At 32.3% G+C, this 14,217-nt stretch overlaps 1 protein-coding gene across 12 annotated transcripts in view; it reads right to left on the bottom strand.

The window, feature by feature from the left end:
• Trpm (transient receptor potential cation channel, subfamily M) overlaps positions 1-14,217 on the bottom strand; it is an 888,877-nt gene that overhangs the window by 689,044 nt on the left and 185,616 nt on the right. The window lies entirely within an intron of this gene.

Here is a 14,217-nt window from a genome sequence, read left to right on the forward strand (position 1 = left end):
GTTGCCAGGATCAGTATGTAATACTTGGACGAAGTTGGAATTACGAGGGTACCCTGGCCAGCTAGGTCTCTGGACCTGAATCCCATCGAACATCTCTGGGACGATTTGAAAAAACGTATTCAAACCCATACACCTCCTCCTAACAACGCACAGGAGCTTAAGGATCTGTTAGTGAGAGAGTGGAATAACATACCGCAACATGTAATCCGGAGAAAAATTGAGAGTATGCCCCGTCGTCTGCAAGAGGTTATTAGAGCAAGGGGAGGCAATACACGATATTGATCATTGAAATTTCACTGATTTTTTACCACGTTCTGTATTTTCCATTTCTTTTCGTATGTCTGTTTTATCAACAATTTGATTTGTTTTCTGTTTTTTTCAATAAAAACAATAAAAAACCATTTTTTTCTTTCAAAACAAACATTGATGACAAATAAAAAATACATTAGCCAAAAAAAAGGTTATTACTGCACCAGAGGCAAAAAAAAGAAACTTGAAATTTTCAAGATGACCCGGATTTTATGATCGCGAGTGTATTTTGAGAGTTTTGCATAAAGAAAAATACCACCCTTACAAAGTTCAGTTGGTTCAGAAGTTAAATCAAGATGATCCTGATAGAAGGCAAGAATTCTGTGAAATGATGATGGACAGAATAAACGCAGATTTGCAGTTCATAAACAAAATAGTTTTTTCTGATGAAGCAACGTTTCATTTAAACGGAACAGTTAACAAACAGAACTGTAGATATTGGAGAAGAGAAAATCCTCACTGGGTGTGTGAGACTCACACGCAATATCCTAATAGAGTTAACGTTTGGACTGTTATCATTACTTATTTTTTTGAGGACACAGTAACTGTGATGGTGAGGTTTATCTAGATTTTTTGATTAACTTTTTAGTGCCTACATTACGAAGATTTTTTCCTGATGTTAATCGTCCAAATGAGATAGATCGATCTATTTACTACCAACAAGACGGAGCTCCACCGCATTTTGCACGTTTGAAAAACGAGGTTTTTCCCAATAAGTGGATTGGAAGACGTGGAACGACCGAATGACCGGCTAAATCCTTCGATTTGACTCCTCTCGATTACTTCTTATGAGGTTATTTAAAGTCTAAAGTATATTTTAATAGACCAAACAGTATTGCTGATTTAAAAGTTAGGATAACGAAAGAAATTAACAAAATAACCCCCGAGGTCGTACAAAATGTTGTACGAGAATTCCAAAATTGTCTCGGTTATTGTCAAGACGTGAATGGTGGTCATTTTGAATATTTAATTTAATTGTAAAGTACATTGAAAAATACATTCTAAATATTATGTGAAATTATTATCTTCATTCAACCTAAAGTTTTGTGATAGAGACAATATCAAAATTTTACATCTTAAAAACCAATTTTCTCAGTTATGACTGCATCAAACTTAAACAACTTTATATTGCTAAATAGAGGACTAAAATCCCTTTCCAACAAGTTGCCACACGACCCCCTTTGTTGTTTAAAATTTTTGAGGGTGTGTTTATAACTCAAAGGGGGTGCTGGAGAGGGAAAATATTTTCATACTGTAAATTGTCAATTTAAGAATAAAAATCGACCTGTTTCAGGTTTTTTTTCACATAGTACATAGAAACACCAGCATGAATAAGCAATAAACAGACGAATAGAGACTATCAGATTATTATTTATATGAATAAATTCAACCCTAACATACAGAAGTCTCAATTTGAAAATGAGAATATGCACCATTTAATGCTAAATGTTTTCTATATAATTATATGGAGCTGAGACATAAACATTAAAAAAAATAGTAACTTAAAAATAATCAAGAAAAGGAATCAACAGAAGCATATTAAATACATAATGAACTGAAAGATTTAACGAGGAAGATCTATAGGCCGATGAATCTACGTGATTGGTATCAATGCTGGTCGATTGATTTGTTTATAGCAACAACTTCAAAAATAAAAATAGCATTATGATTGCCAACCTCGATACGGAGACTTTAAGAAGTGGTCTAAGAAGACGACAGGTTTACATTTGTTTATTAATTGATTGAAGTTTTAGACTATCCCAATATAAGAATGTTTTGCGCACAAAACTTAATTACCAAATACTGCATACATAAAGTTAAAAATGTAAATGAAGCAAACGAAGTGTAACCGAAGGAGACACCCCCGTATTGCAGAATTTAGGCATCTTCAAAAGGAATTATAAAAAATTAATATTAACTACTGAATTAATATTAATTACTGCTTTGTGGATATACCGCAGTAGGTCTATTTACATTCGCTGAATATCTACCAAGCGTTAATACTCCTTAAATGATAACAGAGTTGACGAAGGGTGAATAAACATTTCTCTAAACGAGTCTACAATTTGAAGGGTTCACAATTAACAGAGTTTAAAACGAAATTAGTTTTAACATTATCTTAATGGTCTTATTTACAGCGACACTGCGTAAAATATATACATTAATGATTCATTCTAGCAGGTCTTCCAGTGTATTGGGTAGAGTGCATAACATAAACATTGATTTTATGTTTCCTATAGAAAATCCTATTCGTTTTAATCGCGTTAATACTTTTGCGAGTTAAATGAAAGTTATGTTAAACACCGCCTCCTTTTAAGTGTGGCCAGAATTATTCTCTATATTAATGGTTAAAGCTAAATAAGTAGATATTTTCAAGCAGATTTAAATATATTTAATTAATATCTATCAGATTTTTAAGAACAAAAATGAGCAACAGGTATATTCCCTGTGCATATGAGCATTTTATACCTCATAAAATAACGCGAAACTTTGTAGGTAACGATAGTTCTAGCAATTAAATAAATATGATATTTAAAGAAAATGAAATAAGAAAACAAGGTTTATTTAGTAAATATAATTTAGCAGATGTAAGCGATGATCATAGAGGTCTTAATTCAATTCGTGAAATAGTCAAATCTAATATGGATAGTAGGTACTAAATTATTACTAATTTTCTTAAAATTTTGACCGTAGTTAAAAATGACTCAAAGATCAAAATCTACCCTACGTATGCCAGTATGCGCTTTTCCTGTGGGGGTGGTTACCAGCTCAACTCGGAGGGCGGAAAAAGGTTATAAAAAAACCATGCACGCTCGCTAGAATAGTGAAATTGAAGTGAAAAATCTCCTCTCTAGAATTTTTTCGAAAAGTCAATATTTTAGAGTTATTAGTGACTGAAAGTTCACAAATTGCACGTCAAAAAAAGTACATTTTTAAAGGGTTTTTCGCGAATAACAGAAGTTTCGGTTTTATGTGGAAAACTATGTAGATATGTAATGAAGCTTATAACAAGCCTATAAAGCAAAGAGATTAGTTGTTTATTATTTCCGTAAACTTAATATTAATAAATTTATGGATGTTGGAAAGTATAATAATAGGCTTTTATTTTAAGACCCTAAAGGTCATTATAAAGGTTTGTCTTCAAAAACTTTTAAAGTGGCTACTGGTAAAAGTAATTTGCATGAAAATTCAGGTAAGTTATAAGTGAAATAAAGTACGCTTATATTTTGACGCAGAAAGTAACAAACTCACCCCGCCAACAACCACCCTGGTTAAAATTATTACTCTTTGTTCATTTACAATATACTTCATTTATATACAAACATTACATTCTGAACGTTAACGTGGTTTAAAAGGTTTAATTTTGAAAAAATCTGTGTTGAAACTAAAGACACTATTTTCGGAAAAATCCCATTTTTTTAAAATAACTCAACAACTAAAAAAGATACGGAAACAATGCTAGAATACAAAAAAAAAACTAATAGCGTTTTTTACTAAAAATTTTCATTCTTTTTATTATTTTAAGCTTTTAAAATCAACTACAAAATGGTGTATATTAAATTTTTGACAAGCCGTTCGTTTTAAAAAGGGTTGCTCTGAAATGGTTTGAAGATGATGCTAAATGCATGGGAATACAACCCTTGAACAATCATATCTCGTTTAATTTTTAGTATATAAAACTTAAAAACAATTAAAATCTGCAGTAAAAAAGCTGTTTTTTATATTTAATCCTTTTTTCTGTATCTTTTTTAGTTGTTGAGTTATTTTAAAAAAAAAGGGATTTTTTGAGAAATTCCGAAAATAGTGTATTCTATTCTTAGATACTCGTGATTTTTTCAAAACTAAACCTTTTAAACCAGTTTAACTTGCAGAATGTAATGTTTGTATATAAATGATGTCAAAACAACGACTAGTTTTAACCATGGTGGTTTTGGCGGAGATGAGTTTTTAGTTTCTGCATCTCAAAACATATAAGCAGACTTTAGATTAGTAATAATTTAACTTATTTTTCACGCAAATCACTTTTACCAGTGGTCACTTTAAAGATTTTTTAAAATCTTTAAAAAAGTTTCTTTAAGTTTTCCATGAAAACATTACCGTTTTCCGGTTATTCAACATCATACGTTTGGATTTTGTATTCGATATATAAAAGTTTACTTTCGGACAGCCATAACTGTTAATATTAAATTTACGGTAATAATAATAATACGGTAATAATAAAAAACTATTTATGTTATAAGCTTCATTTTATAGTTTCCCGATAAAATTTAAATATTTTGAGTTATTAGCGAAAAACCGTCGCATATAAAAATATGCCTATTTGACGTGTAATTTTAGAAATTTTAATCATGAATAACTCAAAAAATATTTACTTTTCAAAAAAACTCTAAAGAACAGTTTTGTCTTAAAATTCACTATTCTAGCGACTACCATTGTTTTTTTTTATAAACTTTTTCCATCCCTGAGTTGGAGTGGTAACCAATCCCACGGGAAAATATCATATTGGCATAAGGTAGATTTTGATCCTTGGTAAGCAAAGTTTTCTACTATTTTAACGGTCGTGTCCTGGACTATACGTAAAAAATAGTTTTACTACGAATGTATGTTGTTCGAACCATTTATCTTGTAATGACAGATTTATCCACTTTAAGAACCGTATCTGCTAAAATGGCATGCCGTAGAAACCTGCTAAAACATGCAGAACTTATGAAAACAATATGACATAAAAAAAGAAATTCGGGTTTCTAGCAGTAAATAGAAACCAGAAATTAAAAGTATAAGCAGAGTAAATAATGGGATATTGTCAGAAGATATTTCTTCCAGGAATATCAATAGGCTCAATTTGCACAAATTTGAACAAATAATACAGAAATTACTGGTATATACCAAACAGCGTTACATACCTTTTATTAACCTCAGAAGAGTTTTGTAATAATTAATACAAACGTATACAATGACAGAAAATGTGTCTTCTAAACAGAAAAACCAAAAATTCAATTCTAGAGAACAACCACACAGTAATTTAAAATCAATATTGATCTAAAACAAGGAGGCCCAATATTTCCCATTATATTTATTAACGTGTTAAATATATTCTATAGGAGCTAAATACACGAAAAAGACAATACTGAATCAAACAATCGTAGCATAAGAAATGAAACCTAATCAAAACTATGAAAAAGAATCGAAGCAGGAAAAGTGGGATTAATATTAGGTGAAAGGACAACCTTAGTATACATGAAATTGAACGAAGACATAGGAAGTGGACAACTAATAACTAGAAACTACACATTTGAAGAACTATCCAACATTAACTACCCAGGAATGTCAATAGAGGAAATAAGTCAAGACAACATACACAAGATGACAAAAGCAATAGCCGAGAAACAAAAATGTACAAGATACTGATCAGACATGTACAAAAATTAAAAAACAAAAATAATCAGATCAATCTTACGACGAAAAATAATTTACGACGGAGAAAACCAATAAATTATATGAGAAACCATAATGAAACTTATAAAATCAAGACGTATATAATGAAAAAGATGTTGGAAACAGATAGAAGAGACCATAAAAATAATAGAAATAACAGACTGAAAGACAAGATCTCTCTCTCACTCTCCTCTCTCTCTCTTCAGTCCTTACTCGCCGTAGGGATTGTAGTAGTCTTCGTGTATAGTCTGTCTCCAAAGATCTCCGTCTCTAGTTATTTCTTTTAACTCATGCATAGATCTTTGCATATTCCGGTAATTTGATCGATCCATCTTGTTGGAGATCTTCCTCATGATCTTCAACCTTCTACCTTTCCTTAGATAATAAGTCTTTCCATGGTTTCTGTGTCTGCTTTCATAACATGTCCAAATTATTTTAATTGTTGGAGATGGATTTTGCTGGATAGCCGTTTGCTGACACTAAGTTCATTTAGTATTATTATTTAGTATAATTTTGTCCGGTGGTCGCTCCACGACATTCGTAATATTCTTCTCCAAAAGAACATTTCAGTGACGTCTATTTCTTTCTTCTTTCCACTTGTAAGTACGGTCCAAGATTTACATTTGTATCAGTATTGGGAATATTCAACATTTGATCAAATTGAAATTTGAGAGTCCTACTTTTGCTAGATCATATCTTTGTTTTATTTCTTGCTGTAGTGACCCTGTGTTTGTGGTCAATAATCCCAGATGTCAGTATGAGCTCAATTAACTCTTCTTGACTATTTTGCAATTGCAACGGGAAAAGAAATCTTTTTTTATTATAATCTAAATAAATTGTAAACTTTTAGCAAACATTTTTACAATAGTGTCCTGTTTTCAAGAATTTTTTTTAAATATATTAAGCTACATAATTAGCATTAATAATATCTCACCTAAAGCTCTAAAGTAATAATAGGGAATTTAATTAAGCTAGTGTGAAAAATTAATCTTTTTGATAAAAAATCTCTATGATCGCTATCGTTGCCTACGGGAGCTTCAAAGCGGCAATTTTAGGCGACATCGTTTAGCTTTCGGGTCGTTAATGAGACTTTAATTGAAAGTTAGAGTAGTATTTAGGTCATGCTGCAGGTGACGTATAAAAAAACAACAAAATGTTCATAACTGCTTCTCCAGTATGCTTAGTAAAATGGAGTTTATGAGATGCTTTTAAAGTTTATTGTCGTGAAATAAAAAATACTTTTATTTCTCTATAAAACCTTTAAAAAAAGAAAAAGAAATAGCCCATCTGTTAAAGCGAACCTTACTAATAAACAAAGGATATAAAAAAATTAAGATAAGTTACATAATTAAAAATTATGCAGCCAAGAAGGTTGGTTCCATCTTCCTCATACTCAAGACAAAAAAGAATATAAGGCTTCGTTAACATTTGTTGGTCAATTACCGAATAAAGTTGCAAACTTCTTAAGAAAAAAGAAATTAACAAATCTCTAAAAATCAGTTTAGAAATATAAAATCACTTGCGGTCTTATAGACACACTCAGATAGAAAGAAGTTTTAAAAAGTGATTAATGGAACATAGAACTAATTTTGTTCACGTCAAAACTCCATCAACAACAACAATTTGACATTATTTGCAAAAAAGTAAAAAATTCTACTCAAACTACTAGAAATCGTTTTAAAAATACAAATTTGGTTAACAATTAAAAAACAGAGATTTGGGAAGACTTTCATATTAAGCGTAACAGGAATTTAATAGACTTCTGTTTTCACTGCAAACAGCATGTCCATCTCTGCATTCGTTTCTCAGCAAAGCAATGCAACGTAAACTTTGTAAATGATAACTTCATAATGAATGTTTCAAAAAAGACTTAAACCAGCACAGTATTTTTAGTAACAACTAGTGCCACCACACTGACAACATTTGCCTCCACAAATGCATTAAATTTCTACATATTATCATCAAAAGCATCATCTACTCATTTACCTTTCAAAAATAAATTTACCCAGCTAACATTATTATGCGAATGATGGCGAATTCTAAAACGATAGGAATAAGTCCCCAGGTGGGTAGATCATACAGTATTGGCAAGTCCCACTCCTTTGTAAAAAAGGACAGCTTTATGGAATCTGGGGGAAGCAAGAAATCGCTAAAAACAACAAACTTGAATATAGCAACACTCAATGTAAGGTCCTTAAACAGAGATGAAAAAATCTATGAGCTAGAAGAAGAAATAAAGGACCTAAAGTGGGACATAATTGGTCTCGCAGAGGTAAAAAGGAAAGGTGAGGAGCGCATAACATTGCAATCAGGTAACATTTTGTATTACAAAGGGCACAAAGAACAAAGTCTAAACGGCGTAGGATTTCTGGTTTCTAAGAAACATGCTAATAAAATAGAACAATATGTGGGAATCTCAGAAAGAATTGCAATGATTGTGATGAATATAAACGAGAAAATCACCCTAAAAATCATTCAAGTGTACGCCCCAACTTCAACACACCCCGATGAAGAGATAGATGAGTTCTACGAGAAAATATTAGAAACCAACACGAACTATCACAGCACTTACACACTTATAATAGGAGATTTCAACGCTAAGATTGGACAACGACTAGAAGAAAGCGAAAACTATATTGGTGAATTCGGCTATGGTGTTAGAAATGAGAGAGGAGAAACCCTGGTTAACTTCCTACATAGCAACAAATATTTCGTAATGAACACATTTTATAAGAAAAAACCGCAAAGAAAGTGGACGTGGTTATCACCAGACGGAAAAACAAGGAACGAAATCGATTACATCATGTGTAACAAGAAAGGTATCGTAGAAGATGTAACAGTAATAAATAATGTCTCTCTGGGTAGTGACCACAGAATGGTTAGAGCTAAACTAAGGATTAAGTATAGCAAACGTAGAATTAACTTTAATAACACGATACAAATAGACACAGAAAAGCTAAAAGTCAATAAAGAAAAATATGCTAGCAAATTAAAAACCGCCCAAGCACTGAATCTAGAACAACTCAGCGTTAATAAAATTAACTCAGTTATAACAAAAGAACTATTGAATGCTAGCTCAGAAGTAGCAACCCGCCATAACAAAAAAAAAATCCAAAATAAGTGCAGAATCGAAGAATATGCTGAAACAACGAAAAGAGCTCCTGTCACTAAATAAAAGAAATACCACAGAATACAAAGAACTTAATCGAGCCATACGAAAACAGATAAAAGACGATATTAAAAAACATCAACAAGAACATGTAGAAAGAGTGATAGAGAAAAATCAAAGTCTGAAATATACCAAACCGAAATTAGGAAAGAAAAATATTATAACTATGAAAAATCAACAAGGCCAACTAGAAACAAGCAAAGCTCAGATATCAAACATAGTTGAAAACTTCTATACTGAGTTATACCGCTCAAGAAACGATCCCCACGACTCTTCAAAGCAAAATCTGAAAAGATAAATAACAAACGTAAATTCTGAAGTAATGCCCGAAATAAGCGAAGTAGAAATAGAAAATGCAATTAAAGAATTGAAAAGAAATAAAGCACCGGGTAGTGATGGAATTCTGGCAGAAATGTTGAAAGAAGGAGGAGAAGAAGTCATCAGGTACCTAAAAATACTTTTTAATAAATGCCTATTTGAAGGAAACATACCAAGGGAATGGAATACTGCTAACACAATATTAATACACAAAAAAGGGGACAATACAGATCTGAAAAATTATCGTCCAATATCACTACTATCACAACTTTATAAAACATTCACAAAAATAATTACAAATAGATTGACAACAAAGTTCGATGTATATCAACCAGTAGAGCAAGCCGGATTTAGAAAAGGGTTCAGTACATGTGACCATCTTCACACACTAAAGGTCCTAATAGAAAAAGTTAACGAATACAATTTACCAATCTGTTTAGCATTTATAGACTACGAGAAAGCTTTTGACAGCATAGAATTATGGGCTATTGAGGAAGCACTGGTCAACAGCAGAATAGATTCTAGATATAGGATATTAATACATAATATATACCAACACGCTGAAATGGTAGTCACGATGGATAACGGAATGAAAACGAGGCCAATAAAAATCAACCGAGGAGTAAGACAGGGAGACACCATATCTCCAAAACTATTTACTGCCGCACTTGAAGACATCTTTAAATCACTAAATTGGGAAACGAAGGGACTGTCGATAAACGGAAAGTATTTAAACCATCTAAGATATGCAGATGACGTAGTACTAATAGCCGACAGCTGGAAAGAACTGAAGACGATGATCGATGAGCTTCATACGGAATCCATAAAAAAAGGACTGAAAATGAATCTGAGTAAAACTAAGCTAATGTCGAATAAAGATGATCAACCGACGATAACCATCCAAGGAACAAAAGTGGAACATGTAGAAGAATACATATATCTGGGTCAGAATATCAAGGTAAACAAAGAAAACCAAACTACCGAAATAAGCAGACGAGTAAGAATGGGATGGGCCGCATTTGGAAAACTCTTATACATACTGAAAGACAAAAAGATACCCCAAAACCTTCGAACCAAAGTGTTCGATTCTTGTATCCTTCCCGTTCTCACTTACGGAGCTCAAACCTGGACATTCACAAAAAAGAACATGGACAAGATTCGAAAAACTCAGCGAGCCATGAAACGACAGATGCTTGGTATCTCACTAATAGATCGGCAAACGAACGAAGCAATCCGGAACAAAACAAAAATAAAGGACGCCGCGAAACAAGCAGCTAAATTAAAATGGAAATGGACTGGACACAACGAACGTCTCGAAGATGGTAGATGGAACAAAGAAGTCGGAAACTGGCGACCGTACGATGCGAAGAGACCAAGAGGGATACCTCAAATGCGCTGGAGCGACGATAGGTCGATAGGATAGAGTCGCAGGACCAATGTGGAAACGCCTAGCACACAACAGGAATGAATGGCGAGAAATGGGAAAGGCCTTTATTCGACAATTCGGATAGAAAAACCACCTTCGTTTTTTTAGTCACATAACTCAAAACTCCTTCACATAAATGAGGAAAATGCACCAAACTCCTTCGTGACGAGAAGTGGTGTCTCTTTTTTGTCATATAGCATACATAGCAATTATATTCTGTCAAGTGGGGAGTTTGCTTAAGGATCCTGACTTTCACTCTTCGAGTCTGTATTCGGTTCTGATGCTATCCGATAAGTCAATAAAGTCGAACCATGTAAATGATGCACGAAGACATACTTTTAGAGGTAAAAGTATGTCTTTTTAAAACTATGTGACACTCAGTAATACGATATTTAGGTTTCGATAATTGGTCTGAACGGGCTAAAAGCGTATGCTGTGACGTGAACAAAAATTCGAATAGAACGTCAATAGCACTTGTATCTAGTGTACGCTTCTTCACACGATTCGAATTTCCTCGAACTACTCGAATACCAAAAAATCGTTGGTACATAATTTTTTATTTTTTTAATGTAGGTTTGTTTATTTATTTTACTTGCTTACGGAAAATAGTTGGACGTGTAAATTTTGATAAATTTATATATTAGTACATTTTCCCAGATGTTTAAAATACCGCACTTTTCGTTGTTTTCGGCGTTTTAGATACCAATACATTGTAATAAACGTATTGACATCCATTATTCACCGTACTACAACCTAACTAGGGATCTGGACTAAATATATTTATTTCGATAATATTGCGTATTAAAATATATGAGTATTAAAATGTTATTAACAAATAAGCCTGAAAAATTACAAAGGCAACTGAAAAAAGAATTGCCAGCTATGAGATGTGGCGCTATCGAAGGATATGGACAATATCATGGACTCACATACTAAGAAATGAAAAATATGAGTTGATGCGATGGGTTATACAAGGAAAAGTGAAAAGAAAAAGATAACCGGGGAGACAACGTAACTCCTGGTTGAAAAATTTAAAACAGTAAAGTGGAAAAACAACAATAGAACTCTTCATAACTGCTGCAGACAGAGTAAAATGAGCCATAATGATCACCAATGTCTTGGTCAAAGAATGAGGCATACGAACAAGAATATTTCTTTCGAACAAATTATCGTACTTTGCATCTGAACGGGTTGTTCAGACAAAAAGTGATAAAATCGAATATAAAAGTTACTGCCTGTTAATATTATAGCTATGACAACCAACGAGAGATTACAATCGTAAAAAAAGCATTTATCTGAAAAGTAAATAATTAAGAAACCAAATAAACACTTCTCTGAATATTTGAATACTTTATCATGGTCATTTTTCTGATTTGCTAGACAATTTTTTAAATTCTAAGTAATTCCCAGATTACAGACAAAACAACTTTTTATGGAACTGTTATGTTAAATAGTTAATTAATGTGTTACCTTGACAATTTATTTTTATACGTATTTTATCCGAATACTAAAAATAATGATAAATCAATGATTACGAAATTTCTGACCTATCCCAATATATTCGGAGAATTACAACCTGGCTATTAAAAGTTATTAATAGCTCATTCATAAAATGTTTACTATAGTTTCTTAAATAACAATTTTCTACCGATTTCTATTTAGTTACCTACTAAATTAATATCTCAGAGAATACAAAAAAAAAATCGAACAAAAGATGAAATCAAAAATGTTTTTACGTTATTTTAAGTTTTTTATTATAGTGGTGGGGTATAATTGTTATCGTATATTAATTCACTCCATAGTCAGACTGACACGACTATACACAATTTCATCATCCCATCTTACATAACATAAATTGGCAGCCTACCACAGCATGTACATAGATTAATAGAAATTAACATGTCAAAAAACAACTTCGAGAGAATTGAATATCGTTAAGCAAATAGCAGTAAACAATGGGTACAACAACAATAAATAACATTTTAAATCAAAAACTACTTAAGAAAGCCCTGAAATTAGTATTTCCACCACCAGAGAAAAAACACAGTACCTTCTGCTCGATTACATATACACGCAAGATATCAACAAAAATAGCCAAATACATAAAAAAGAAAGGTAGAACACCAGTTGTTAGAACGAACAACAACTTATATATTAATAACAAATATATTAAGGCAAATATATTAGAACAAAAAGAGCCAAAAGAAAAAGCACGTACACAGTGGTGTATATAAAAACTTAAATGTGGGGACTGCCCAAAAACTTCGGTCAAACTGGTCAAACTTTTAACAAACGTATAGCAGAACATACAAGGGCTTTCAATAATATAAAAACAGATTATACGTACGCGCTTCATAGCGCGAGACAGACTATACTTCTAGATCATAATCATTCTTTTCATGACGAATTTCAGATTCTTCACATTCAAAAGGTTTTAAGCTATCTTTATTAGAAGCTATGGAAATTAGCAAATTAAAAAATACAGAGATAATTCTAAATGACCAACTTGAGACAAACAGTTCTCCCCCCCTTAATTTATTCAGTTAAAAACTAAAAAGTGTAAACACATAAAAAACGTAGATCACTTGAGAAACGCACTTTGCCGAAACAGCTGGAGTAAGAAAAAAAATATAAAAAAATTTGGGGAAGTTTTGAAAACAAAACATTTCAGTGTTTTATTGTTAGAAGTATTCCAACCTTTTTTTACACCTGTACAGTGAAAAGTTCAAATGTCTAATATTTAAGACATTAGAAACTTTGAGATCACGCTAGCTAAGCTACCAACCATAGTCGAGCTTAGATCGAATGAGGCTCTGTAGACTCTTAATAAAGTAGTTTCATCAACCCCCCATTGAAGATACCTAAGGTTTTTAAAAGTCTTCAGCCTTTTAAAACAATTGGTTTTAAGTTCGGAGATGTGATTCTTCCAATTAAATCTGGAGTCAAATATCAAACTAAGAATTTTACATTGATTAACAACAGACAGTGGAGAATTGTTGAATAAAAATTGGGGTAAGGGAGTGGAGGTCCTTCTAGAAAATTGTATTAATTTGGTTTTGCTCTGAGAGAGTGATAGTCCTACTTCATTAGATCTATCTTAATGTAGATTTACTGCACTTTGCAGAAGTTTACATGGGTTGGGGACAGATTTACCATATGAGTAAATGATTAGGTCATCAGTGTATTGAAAATATTTGATGGAAGCAGGAAAGGACCTGCAAATTTCGTTGATTGTAAGATGAATAGAGTTGAACTTAATACAGATCCTTAAGGGACACCTTGATTTTGAGGAAGAGATTAAGAAAGTTTACCATTGGCAAGGACTTTAAAGGTTCTTAAATTTAGAAAGATTTTTACACATGAGAGAATATTATCGTCTAAATTATAGTAGGAGTGTTTGTCAATTACTTCTTTTCTGGAGATTGAATCATATGTCCCTTCAATGTCAAATATTGTTGATTGCTACATCTTGATTTGATTGCTTGAAAAATTTGTGTTTGAAGAAGAACAAGGTTATCAAGGGTAGACCGATAATGTCGGAAACCGGATTGAGCGTCGG

This window comes from Diabrotica undecimpunctata, chromosome 2 (assembly GCF_040954645.1).
Source record: "Diabrotica undecimpunctata isolate CICGRU chromosome 2, icDiaUnde3, whole genome shotgun sequence".
NCBI lineage: Eukaryota > Metazoa > Arthropoda > Insecta > Coleoptera > Chrysomelidae > Diabrotica > Diabrotica undecimpunctata.